The 13,153-nt window shown below is 48.7% G+C and overlaps 1 long non-coding RNA gene across 1 annotated transcript; it reads left to right on the top strand.

Annotated features, from left to right (window-relative positions):
* The first annotated feature begins 320 nt into the window (after positions 1–320).
* On the top strand, positions 321–13,153 carry LOC139600095 (uncharacterized). The gene is made up of 3 exons (XR_011682410.1): positions 321–385; positions 4,092–4,175; positions 13,064–13,153. It is a non-coding gene; the product is annotated as an uncharacterized lncRNA (long non-coding RNA).

Below are 13,153 nucleotides of genomic sequence, written 5' to 3'. Positions count from 1 at the left end.
GAACCATTCAGGTTGGAAAAAACCTTTGGGATCATCAAGCCCAGTGGTGATCCAGCCCTGCCAAGTCCCTGGAAGAGGAATTTCTGCCCCAGCAAGGAAAGGAGCAGCTGCTGCTTTCTCCAGAAGCTGCTCTTCTGTGACTGGGGTTTGTACAAAAGGAATGATGTGCTGAAGGTAGGTCTGGTACTTGCAGAGCCTTCATCCAATCCTGGTGTCAATGCACAAGTGTAAGGGATCTCCAGGATCATCATAAATAAGATCCTATGGTCTAAAAGAACAGGATTTTCATTGGGCTGGAGCTTGTTGCTATGACACTACAAGAATTGCAGGACTTTGTGGTTCTGGGAAACCATGGAGACAGTCTGGATTCCCTGCTCTTGCTCAGGTGAGGATGCTGTACTCATTCATTTCCATCGCCCTCTCTGATGGTGTTTGGGAACCTGAAAAACCCCTTAAAGTGACTGGAAGGCAGAGCTGATCCTGTGAGCCCCAGTCTGTCCCCTGGGGGTTTGGCTGGGTGGCTTCTGCATCCCACAGCTGCCTTGGCACCGGGAGTACCGGGAGCAGCAGAGCCGGGGCTGCCTGCAGGGCTCTGGGCACTGAGCAGTCCCAGCCCCAGGGGATGCTCCTGGCACTTCAATCGCGCTGATCTGGGCCGTTCCAGGGCTCGGTGTCTCTGGTGCCTCTCTCTCGGCAGGAATTGCCTGGAATTTGCCCAGCCCTGCGGGAGCAGCCAGGCAGGGAGGATGGCCCGGAGCCGGCAGGGCATTGAGGGAGGGACTCCTGCTCAGCCTCCCGGATCACCTTGTCTGGCAGCTCTTGAGTTTTGACTTTTAGTTTAACTCTTTATATTGAATAGCTCCCTCTGAGCTGTTACAGACTGAATTGGACATTTCAGAGGTAAAGAGAGAGACTTTGGGGAGAAAAGAGACAAGAAATGAGCTGGTTCTGAGTGCCTGAGAACTCCCACAGGACATGTGGCTGTGTTTTAGCAGCTAGAAAATGGCTTTATGTGGGACAGAGCCTCCTTCCCGGGCACCTGTTTGTGGCAGAGCCGGTGCTGCCAGCAGCTGCCTCTCCCGTCCCTGTCTCATTCCACCTCCGGGGTGTGCAGGTGCTGGAGTAACCAGTGCAGGGACTGGGAGGCACAAACACCCCTGCTACAGGTCGGGCTGCATTTTTGCTGGGGAAGACAAACGTGTGGCTGGGCTGGGGTGGGCCCAGAGCAAACCACAACTATGCTGGAGCATCCAGATTGCAAGGTAGGGACGCCCTAATTGCCAGCAGCTGACAACAAAGCCGTGGCTCATTCCTCCCTCCCTCCCTGGCTGGAGCAGCTCCTCCAGCTGCTGCTCCCGGGTCTGGGACAGGAGCTCAACCTGCCCAGCTCCCCCAGCACTGAGCCCACCTGCACCTGCTCATCCTTCTGTAAAAATTCCGGGTGTAAAGGCTCTGTGTGAGCAGGAGAATGTTCACCCTGCTTGGTGGCAGTGTGACGGTGGCTGTGTGAGAGCCTCACCTGTCCCTGCTGGGCGGTGACCTGGCAGGTCTTGGAGGTGACAGTGTCTTTTACCTGGCTGTTCCTGAAGGGACAACTGCTTTAAAGCTGCTTCAGCCTTTCCTGTGAGTTCTGGAACCAACTCGGTTGTTCTGAAGGACAGCAGGATTGCTTAAACAAAAAAGAAGGAACATGAACGCACGTTCAGAGGTGTTAACGTGAACGAGCACCACGGGCTGACTCACGCTTGGGCAGCAGCTCTTGCTTAATTTAACCAGGGTCCCGTGTGGCGGGAGCAGCAATGAGCTGAGGGCATTGCTGCTCCCGCCCCTGTGCTGGGTTTGTCGCTGCAGGGCACCGGGGGCTCCAGGCCGTGCTGTCCGTGCTGTCCCCGCTCCCTGGGTGCCGCCCTGCCCGAGCACCTCCCGGCGCGTTCCAAGCCCAGACGTTTCCCGGCCCGGGGCATTGGCATTTCCCGGCTCTGCGGGCGCTGCTCGGTGCCTGCGCTTCGGCCGGGGTGCGGATGGGTGCGCGCTGCCGCTGGATGTCACTGTCGCCGTGTGGCACCGGGGGTGGCACTGGGACCCTGCACCCAGCAGGGTGGGACGGGGAGCTGCGCATCCCCTGGGCAGTCCCTGGGGATGAAGAATCTCCTGATGCCAGAGGTCACGCTTGGATTTTAGATTTTGTTTGACCAGACGCTGGCAGGGTCTCCGAGAGCCCAGGAGCCCGATTCCTTTCCGAGGCTGATTTCTGCGGCTTTCAGCCACGTACAGGAGCCAGGAGAGGGCAGAGGATTCTCTGTTCTAGCTCGGAGCTGAGAATTGGAGCTGGGATTTTCACCGAGTGTAAAAAAAGAGCTGGGACCAGAGTTTAATTTTTTAAATTCAGATGTGTGTGGCTTTTTGGTTTATTAATTTTATTACGAAATTATATTAATACCAATTTAAATTTTTAATTAAAAAAGCCTAGAATCCCTAATGCTGAGTAAAAGGGATGCATATCCCTCATTTTAGATGACTGATGAGCAAGGCTGGTGGATGGCTGCCCACTGGCCTCTCTCCTTAACAAAACCCCCAAAATTATCAAATGACCGCGCTGACAACCTCAATCCCTTAAAATTAAATATTGATTCCGTATTTTTCTGTTGACTCATGCGAATCAGGAGGCGTTTCCAAGGCATCTCTTTCTGCTGCTTGGTGCCGGTGCCCCCCGGAGCCGGAGCCTGTTGTTTGTGTGGAGCAGGGAGCCGAAAATGCTGATTTTTCTCCCACTTGTCTTGCATAACAAAAGGCGTTTGTCACCCGTTACATAACGGCGGCGTTTGTCGCTGCTCCCGCTGGCCTCTCCCGGCCCGGCCTCGCTGGATGCTCCTCAGTGTCCCCGGAGTCCCCTGGGGCTGATCCTGCACCCAGCTCCTGGCCTGGCCTTCATTCCATCCTTGCAGGGGAAGATGCGGAGCTGTGGGGTTTGCTGGTGGCTTTTTAGGGAGCAAAAGGATTGGGAAGGTGTTTGGGGGATTTTTTGCTTTTTAATGCTCATTTGAAGGCACAGTGGGGTTTGTCCTTAGCTGAGGTGGTGTCCCAGGCCTGCAGGAAGGGCTGTGCTGGAATGGAGCTGGGTTTCCTCTCTGCAGCCCTCCCAAGTTTCAGGAGCATCTGTCACCACCTGCCAGCTGCTCCTTTAGTGCCTCTCCTTTAATCTCGGGTGTCTCTGCTACCAGCAGGAATTTGGGTTTTTCTTTACCTCAGTTTTCATTCCCTCCTGGGTGGAATATCTGCTTGGAGCCTTAGAAAGAAAGAAATGGTTTTGTTTCCCCAGGAACTAAAAGCAAAAGCTGGCTGGCTTCCCCTTTCTCTCTAGCTGGAGGAGAGAGCTGTTTACCTGTGGCCTCACACTTTTTTGTGGTCTTATCACTTCCAGCTATCAAATGACCACAGCTCCCTTCTGAACAGGCAAATGTCCCAGTAACCCAACAATGTAGTCCTTGTTAGTCCCTGTTTTCTGGTTTCCTCAAAACAGTTTCTTAGTTGACACTTTTTCTTTTTTTTTCATGTGTATTTGATTCTAATTATTTTTTAATGAACTCCCTAAAGTCTGTGTTTCTTGTGGACCTTTGAACTTCCTGGTGCACCCAGCCTTTGCTCAGGAGATGTTTATGGTTGGCTCTGAGTTAACCCTTTGGAGTCTGTGTTCTCAGGGAAATGGATGAACTTTCCTTCCCTTGTACAGGTGATGCTCAGGCACAGAGATCACTGCTGGCAAACCCAGGCTGTACCTGATCTTGTGGAATCTTTAATTCCTATAGAATCAGATAAAGCTATGGATCAGATTGGATCTGTAAAGCTTGACTGGAAGCATGGGATGAGCAAACAGCTCTAAAGACTGTAAACATCACTCAGGCACCCAGAGCAGCAGGGAAAGTACTGCTGATAAACAGATTCTCAGTAACAGGCTTCTCCTTTGACACAGATCAAGCCACAGATGCTGCAGGGCATGGTCATCCCCTTAAATCAGTACAGCAGAAACACCTTTCGGGGATTAAATTTCCCATTTTCTCATCCATTTGCTTGTTCTTGATGTGCTTTTACAGATTGTGCAGTTGCTTTGTGTCCATCTTGAGAAGAGGGAGACAAATTCCCCCCAAAAAGCAGAAGGCAGGATGTGGATTGTGCATGTGAGTACAAACTTCATCCTCCTCCTCCTGCTCCCCAGGTCTGGCTTGGGAGTGTAACAAAAATGAACTTTTACTCTGATGGGGAACAGGGACCTTGGGCTGCACCTTGGGTGTTCTTAGGGAGCTGGCTGGAGCTGACACCTCAATTCCATCCCAGTGTAATGGGAATTCAGAGTTATCATCTCCTTCACAGGTGATGGTGAAAGCCAACACAGTGGGATCTCTTTCCCCTGCATCACATCTCTCAGTAAACTGCCCTTGCCAGGGAGAAGCCTGGAAAGGCTTGGAGTTAAAGGATTTTGTTTTGAAGTTTACTTCCAGGCAAAAGGCTTTCACAAAGAGAACTGCCCTGCACTGCTGCCATGGCCTGACCAGTCAGACAAGTGCAATTGTTGTGTCCCTGGGACAATTGGTGCAATTGCTGCAGCTGTGACTCAGCTGTGCTCCTGTGCCAGGTCGCTTCTGGCACCCTCAGTCATCCCCAGGCTGCACAAAGGCCTCTGTCTCTCTCTCTCTCTCTGAGGTCCCTCTGGCCTGGTGCTGCTCCTGGCAGAAGTTGGGATCATCTTGCTCGGGAATTCCTCGTGGTGCTGAGCTGGTGGTGCTGAGCTCCTGCTGAGCCCAATGCCCACAGCAGCTATCACCTTGGAAAGGCACCTATGGGTGGGTTTTGAAACAAAGGCAGGTTCTTGTTCTCAGGCTGTCTTAGGGAAGTTTGGCTTTTACCCATGGCTGGATTCAGTAATGACCAAAATCCATGAAGACAAGCCCTCCCCCTTAAGATGTCTGTGGCATTTTGCCTCCTGTGTCTGCTTTCTTCCTCCCCCTTGTCTGAATTTTGCTGTCAGCTCTGGATGCAGGAGCCTTTCACAGGCAGGTGCTGGGCAGATGCAAAGGGAATTTCTTGCTAACTTTGCAGTGAGGTTTGCTTGGCCCATCTGAGGTACATTACAAGTGTTTAAGCCTCGTTAGGATTTTAGTGTTAGGTGTTGCTTTACACCAGATCAGCTCTGCAGAGGTGACAGCTGTGAGTGTAGTTGTGCTGCCTCGGGTTGTTGTGAGGGCTCTGTTAGAAGTGGTTTGGTTGAAGGGGATGTTGAAAATGCAGCTGGTTTCTCAATGCCTGTTCCCAACCACCCTCTCGCTGTGCCTGCAGTCATGTCACCTGTCCCTGCTGTGCCAGGCAGCTCCTCTCCTCCTCACCTGCAAAGACTGGAACCAAGGAGTAGCCAGCTGATGTCCTCACCTCCCCAGTCAAGGTGCCAAAGGGCTCCTGGCTGATCAGAGCCAGGAGAAATGAAGCTTCTCCAGCACAAGCTTTCACCTGCATTAGCAGCCAGATTAAAGCCCTTTAGGAGCTCCAGGGACATGAGCTGGATGTTAGCACAGGCATAACCCATATTTGCATGGCCATATCTGTGTCCTTGTGAGATTACAGCTTCCACATGGCATGTGACTGCAGCATGGAATGGCTCTCCTGGCTTATCGTGTGTACACTTTGCAGAGGACTGAGAGGGCCTTGAGCTCCCCTTGCAAAGCCAAGGCTTTGTTCTCCCTTTCAGTGTTGGCTGCACTCGGAGCTCAGCCAAAGCCAGGGATGTGCAAGTGGGAGGCACAGATGGACTTCCCTGGCCAGCCTTCATCTGAGGATCTTGCTGTATTTAGAATTTGTCCATCACCCTGCTTCACTGCTGTGAGATCAGACATGAGAGAAGCCTGTGGCTGTGTCCTTCCCCCTCCGCAGGGAGACAACGCTGCTTTCTCCTGGGAAGTCTTTCCTGCTGGAAGGTGGCATAAACCAGACCACATCTCTGGAAATCTCACATTATCCTGCCTACCTACAGCAGGAATGCTTTGAAAGGATGTTCTAATTGGATGGGGAAAATCAGAGTACAAACAGATTATGCCTCTCCTGTTTCTCCCCATGAAGGAAAGGAGCCCAAGTGCCAGTCAAACACACTGTACTGAAACAGTGCACCTTAGGGAAAACTCATCCCCTGACAGCTCTCCTGTGAATATTAATTTCTCTATTTGAGTGCCTTCATCTCCAGGAGCTGTGCAAGTGCAAACATTAACCAACTCCTCTGGTGCAGCAGCTCTTGCAGTGCAGAGCAGGCATGGAGCCAAAAAGGAAGCAGTTGTGAAGATGTTGTGTGTCTGCTGCTGGTTGTTATTTGCTGCTTTGGGCAGATTTACCATGATTGCCACGTGTAATGTGATGAATCTGGTGTATATAATATATGCAGGCATTTGATATGGTATTTATGTACTGATAGGTCACAGGAAGGAGAGATGATAAACACAGATAAATGTACAGGTATTCTGCATTGTACTTAACCCAGCTGCCTGTACATGTGGTTAGTTAAACATCAACCCCAAGCACTGTTGCCAGCTGTACTGCAGTGCAATGCTAAATAGGAATTGTAATGTAATGAGGGATGTTTTCCAGCAACCTGTTCTTACCAGGAGGGTGGTGAATGCTCCATTTGATGGAATGATTAAAGACACTCAGCCACTGCTCGGACTGTAGGGGTGGAGGCTTTGCTAATTCCATCTGGAAATTCCTTTCCTGGTGCTGAAGGGTGATGAAGATGATCTTCTCCCTGGTTCTAGTTACCAAATCTTGTGTCAGGGGAAGGGATCTGGAAGAGAATTTGGGCCAGTTATTGTTTCTGTGTGGCATCATTAGAGGCACCTGAACTGCCAGAGCAGTTCCTTTTGGTACCTCTAGGGAGTTGCTCATTTAACCACTTATTTGCAATTAATGTGGTCTAAACACAAGTGTGATTGGTGACCAGTGGTGTGGGGAAAGCAGAAACACATCTGCATCTCTTTTATCCACCTCTGGCAAAATCAGGTGTGTTCCAAGTGTTTCCAGACTGGGAGACACAGGCAGCCAAACCCTCCAGAGTGCCCAAAGGGACAAGTGACCAACCTCTGGTGCTGGTGCTCCCAAAATACAACTCCATAGTTGTATTTTCAGGTATTCCTGCACTATTTTAGTTCTCTAGATGTTTGCCTTCAACTTCTCAGCCAGCTGTTTGTGAGCTGATTGTTGGTGTTTGCCAGTGTCCTATAACTTTTATAGCTGCTTGAAGTCCTCAGGAACTGAAAGAGCATTATCAGCTTCCTCCACACTTCTTTAACTTGCAGCCTGTGAGAAACAGGATAGTTAGAGGCTTTTGTTTTTATTGTGCTTTGTAAGTTTTTAGGGGTTTATGCAAATTAAAATAGGCATTATTAATGAGATGTTAATGAGTCCATCCCTTAGGTGCTATTTATAAAATCAAATCTGTAACAAGTTAGGTATCTCTTTGTACTGAAAATAACTTGACTTCTTTTGTTAACCTTTTGGATGATGAAATATGAACTCTCTAGGTGATACCAGCCTCGGTCATTTCCTCTCCCCAGACTCAGAGAGGCCTGGAAAATGATGAGCCTGGGACACATTTCCCAGCTGGTGCTGCCTGGGGAATGGGGCAGGGGACAGAGTCTCCCCTCTCTGAGCCATGGCACCCCCAGTTTCACAGCCCCCTTGGTGGCAGAGCTCTCAGTTCTGTGTCTCCTTTCCCTGCTCCTTTGGAGGATTGTGGTGTCTGTCCCAGCAATGTTCTTTGTTTGTTTTTGGGTTTTGTGTCCTGGGGTTCCATGGGGTGGTGAAGTTCAGGCTCGTGGCAGCATTCAGGTCTTGTCCCTGTGCTGCCACTGCTGCCCTTTACGTGCTCACCCTGCCTCTCCTCTGATTGCTGTGCCTCCCACCCCACTGCCCTGGGCCTGACCCTGCATGCACCAAGGGTGGCTGCTGCTTGGAGTGCTGCTGAGCTCCCATCAACACTGACTTCAGATCATGGATTTCTAGAGGAAGTCAAATTTTGGTTTTCGTTGTATTTTGGCTTTATTCAAAGGAAAAAGCAAGGAAGTTCCCCTCCAGCCTGCAGAATGCAGCTGTCAGGAGAAGTGGCTTCATTTCTCTTTCTAAAAGCTTTGAATAGCCTGTTATTCTTAAAATAAACCCAAAAAAGGGCAGTCTTCTTTGTGTTATACTTTGGGTCTCTTGTATGTGGTGCAGGGGAGTAGCTGTAGTGAAACAGGCTCTGCTGAGATTGGCAGGAGGAAAAAAAAGCAGAGCATGGATTTTATTTCTGTGATGTTCTGATTCCCTCCTACCAGCCTGGAAATGCTGAACGTGAGCCTTTGTCTGGCATATGGGGATTTGGAGAACTGTTGCTAATTACAGCAGTTGTGCTATCTTGCTTAAATGGCTTAAATAATATATTGAGTGCCTTTATGATCTCCCACAACATGCTGGAATGCAAAGAAGTGCATATTCTGCTGTTTATAGCTTATGGCAGGAGTAACTTAGAGAATATTAATCTGCCCCAAAAATGGGGTTTGACAATTTATTGCTTGTGTAACTCCCCATGGGGTCTCTAGATGCTCAGATCCCATTGTGCAGGGTGTTATCCATGAATTTCCATCTCGGAAGGTGAAGTTTAATCAAAAGGAAAGACACCATGGATGGCTGTAGGGATGACAGGGAGGGGTCATGGCACACTCCTGGTCAAGCATTGTGGAGTTGGTCTCAAACTGGCAAAGGTAAAAAGTGTGGGGCCTGGAGGAGACCACAGGAAGTCTAACTTATTTAAGGAGTATTCCCATTATTTTCATTAAAATCTAATTTGAAATTAGAAACATGTTACTAAGCATCATATCTAGAAGTGGGAGTGTTCCAGGGCCTAGATTAGTGCTTATCCAGAAAAAGAAAGGTATTATGTCTGCTCAGGAATCTTTTTTTTTACCCCTTTTCATGTTTTTATTTAGCAAAAATTCTGTTAGTCATCTGTTTCCACCCAGATTCCCGTGTCTCTTGCTTCTAAATCTCCAATTTCTATTTCTGCTGTCGTACCTAATGTTTAGAGAAAATGTGAGAAGAGCGTGCTGTGAATGTCTCGTTGCTGGATCTGGTGTGAGGAATAACTGTGAGCAGCTGAGCAGTGCTAGCCAAGGGCTCCAGGAACCTGGGAGGGCACATGTTGAGGGGGAACATAAATCACAAAGTGACAACAATGAAAAGATTGGCACATTCTGACCCTTAATCTGGTTTAGTTTGACATAGCTCTCTGTAAAATCACAAACTCTGTTAGAATATGCTGCTAATTAGCAATATTTCACCTATCTGAAATTAACAGGCTCTGCAGAATAGGAAAAAAGAAGTATTTTTGTCTGGTTTTGCTTGCTAGTAGCTTGAAAACCGGGAGGTGAGAAACTTGTGTCAAATCTTGAAGTATAATTTTGCAATTAAAAGACTGAGGAGAAAGTGTGATCTGAAGACCTTCAGTTTCCTCGCCGTGACATAAAATTAACAGCTCTCTTCATTCTCATTCTGGTTTAATATTCCTGCAGAGAAGGAAGCAGAAAGAGCTCCCTGGGCTGGCTTCAGGGGAATGGAGGAGCTGTTACTGAGGCAATAACAGGGCACAGGCTGGGAGGGGATTGGGCTGGCATTGGCTGGGTAATGTCTGCACAATGCTCTGGATGTTATAATGTGATTTATATCTAAAGCTGAAAACAGAGAGATGCTCTCTGGGACACAGGAAACTGTTTGGAAGCACCTCCTGATTGGCTTCCCAGAAATTTTCAAGGTCATCCATGCACCAGCTTGCAGGGATGCACAGCTGGCACCTCATCACTAAAGCCAGAAGGATCTCAACTCAAAGGCTGTTAGTGAACTCTAGTGTGGGTAAAAATAGAAGGATAAATTGAAACTACCTGAAAGTGGAAGAAACAGCTGGGAAGTGATAAGAGAAAGCAAAATGAGTGAAGAAACTCTTGCCCATCATTGTGGTGTCCAAGGGCTTTCTAAAAACTTCAAATTGCTCTTTCCTTGAATATACCAATTTTCTTTTTCAAACTGTAACAATCTGGCAACCTTCATCTACCCTGAACTTGTCTTCTATTGCTAAGAATCTGCTCAAGAGTCTACTCCATACTCCAGGCCCAGATTTTATTACAATTGCTGGGTCAGAAGCTCTTCTGGGAGTAGCTGGACTATTACCCAGAGGCTGAGTGAGTACCAAAGGCTTTTATGGATCAATTAACCATACTTTTTATAAACTAAATACACATGCAAATCCTTAATATGATTGGCAAAATTCTGATTAACCCCTAATGCTTTACCTTGCTGCACGTGCACAGTCAATCCACAAGAGTGGCAAAGCAAAGTGTTGTCAGAGCTGCATCTGCAGCAGTGATCTGCCATGTGTGGGTTTGGGAATCCTCTGGAACACATGGACAGGCACGAGTGTTCAGCTGAAATGACAGGAAAACAACCTGCTTGGCAGTGTCCTGCAGTGGCTCTCTGCTGGATTCAGGGCTGGCGTGGCTGGAGCAGATGGCAACTCCTCAGACTGTTTTAGTTGCCTTCTTGGCTTGATCAAACAGTTTTTCATTGGCTCTGATTACAGGCATGATGCCATTTTAGATAATGCCTTTTGATAAAGGACTTTAAGATCCTTAATTACTATTATTAGTCATTTGACACCATAAAATAGAGGTCTGCTGTTTTAATGCCTGTTTCACCCCTGTCTGTAGGGTGTCTGGAGTCCTTAACAAAAACAGGGAGGTGGAACTTTTAGAACCTGATCAGAGGTAATGTGCACATGCCAGCATAAAAATGTGTGTGTGTGTGCACATTTGGACGTGCCATTGTCCAGAGCTCTTTCACTCTGTGTTGGGAGAGCACTGAACTGAGACATCAGCCTTTGGCAGGGGCACGAAGGCTGGCAGGTTCCTCTGTTTGGGGATGTCCTTTGTTCAGTGTTTGAATCGTGTGAAACCTTAATTAGCAAATAAGAAGCTTTGGCCTTCCCTTGCAAGTTCTGAAGCAGAATTAAGGCAAGTGCCAGGATGTGCCAAATGACACAACAGTTCTGGCTCTGTGGCTTTTGTTTTGCTCTGCTGCCCTGCTGTTTTGAGATGTGCTTCCCACTGTATCAGCTGCTGGCAAAATGTTCCCCAAGTTGGTCCGTGTTTGATGCTTTGGTGTTGCTTTCTCTGTACACAAGAATCAAACTGCTGCAGTGCTGGGGACGCTGTGAGCAGCAGCCTTTGAGGCTTTGAGAAGAAAGCAGCCCTTTCTTTGTAGGGGAGAGGTGCCCCATGGTGCATCCCTGCCCGCTGTGTGCCGAGCTCGGGGGCCACACAAACTCCTCTTTCCACGAGGCAATCTGGGCCTTCCCAGAGCAGAGGCAGCATTAGTCACCTCTTGCAAAGCCACTCCTTTAATTTGATCTTCTGGTATTAATTATTTGCACTTCCTCTTGTCACAGCGCTGGTGGTTTTTAGTGCCCTGGATGGAACTGCAGAGAATCCTTTACCTCCATTCCAACACCACAGTGGTTTCTGTCTACGAGGGAGCACAGGATTGCTTTTACCAAATACATTTCTTCTCCCATTGTTTCCTGATGACAGATACTACTCTTAATCTACACAGAGACAACACTTTGAAATGGGAGATCCCTATTCCTATCAATTGTTGGTACGTTGATAAATCATAGCATGTCTCATTTTCTGAATGACACGTGTCTGGATTGCAGTCTGCCTCTTTCTTGTCACAGTTTTTCAGTGCTAACAACAATCTTGCCAAAGCTCATCTGTTCCCTTAGTGTGCACTCCAGCAGGCTGATTAATTCTGTCACACTTTCCCTGTATAAGGCATAATCAAACAGGTTGATAGAAAAGCGGGAAGGACGTGATATTTTTATAAATATCCAAGGCATTACACTTAACTCCTGACTGCCATTAGCTGTGGCACCTTGTTACTGCTGGGTTGGAGGAGCAGCAGCAAAGTCTGCCAGGAAGGAAGAGTTTGTCACTGTTCTTTGTGGGCCTCAAGTGTGATCGTGCCATCCTTCCACGCACAGGGAAGCCTTGCTTAGGAGAATATCAAGAGTGGAGGGTGCCTTATGGTGTTTTCTTCTCTGTCTTTCAAAGGCAACTGCAGGAAAAGTGGGGGACCACTTACCCACAAACCCTAAAATAGCTGTGAACGTGTGTGACGTGCCTCACTTCCCTGGGTTGTGGAGATCCTACTATTAATAACAGGAGTGAAGTTATGGATTGAGCAGTAATGTGAGCAGCGCTTCTGAGCAGCTTCAAACCTGTCACGGGCTCCCTGCACACAAACATCCAGGGCTCAGCAGAAACATTCGTTAATTCTCTCATAAAGGGGTGGCAGAATTAAACAGAGGTAGCCCATGGGTCAGATGAGGTCTGAGGGATGCTCCCACTTCCCTTGCTGCCTTTTCCAGAGCCTGGGCAGTGCCATCCAAACCCTGTTCCTGTATGTGCCACAACCTGATGTACAGGTCTGGCGTTTGGCACGCGTGGGCGTGCAGAGCAGGGCTGTCACTCCTGCCTGTGCAGCAGCGCCTGTCACCCCCGCACTGAGCTGTCACCAGAGCTCGGCCCTCTGGGACAGAGGGACGCTGTTATTCCCGTGTCCCCGCCCCGCTTGGAGCTCACCAGGAAGAAGGAGGGGATGAGGCGTCTGCTGCTGCCGGGAACCAGCAGGGGATGGTGCCAGGGCAAGGGCCTGGCTGCTGGGACAGGGACAGCTGGGTCAGGGGTGGAGATGGGCAGCTGCTCCAAAAAGTCATGGGAGTACTGGGAAGAGGGGATCTCTAGGGCAGGTGTGAAAAGAGAAGTGCCCTCAAACTGGGAATAAGGGAAAAAATCCCAATCATTTCACTCTGAGAGTCCCCTGGCTACACCACACTGCAGCCCTGGTGAGCACTGCCTTCATTAGCATGTCCCTTCAACAAGGGGGATGACTTTAATTTCATTTTTAAATACTTTTTTAAAATTACATGTTTCATTTTCCCCTGCAGTATTCCACTACAAAGTTCATACTGGCAATAGTGTGGGAGTGCAGCCTACCTGACAACAATAGGAGGGACCTGGTAAGAATCTGCTCCTTT

Source organism: Agelaius tricolor, unplaced genomic scaffold (genome assembly GCF_023055355.1).
Source record: "Agelaius tricolor isolate 1412-34295 unplaced genomic scaffold, bAgeTri1.0.p SCAF_25, whole genome shotgun sequence".
Classification (NCBI taxonomy): Eukaryota; Metazoa; Chordata; class Aves; order Passeriformes; family Icteridae; genus Agelaius; species Agelaius tricolor.
The sequence above is the reverse complement of the archived record's forward strand: the minus strand, read 5'-3'. Positions and strand labels throughout refer to the sequence as shown.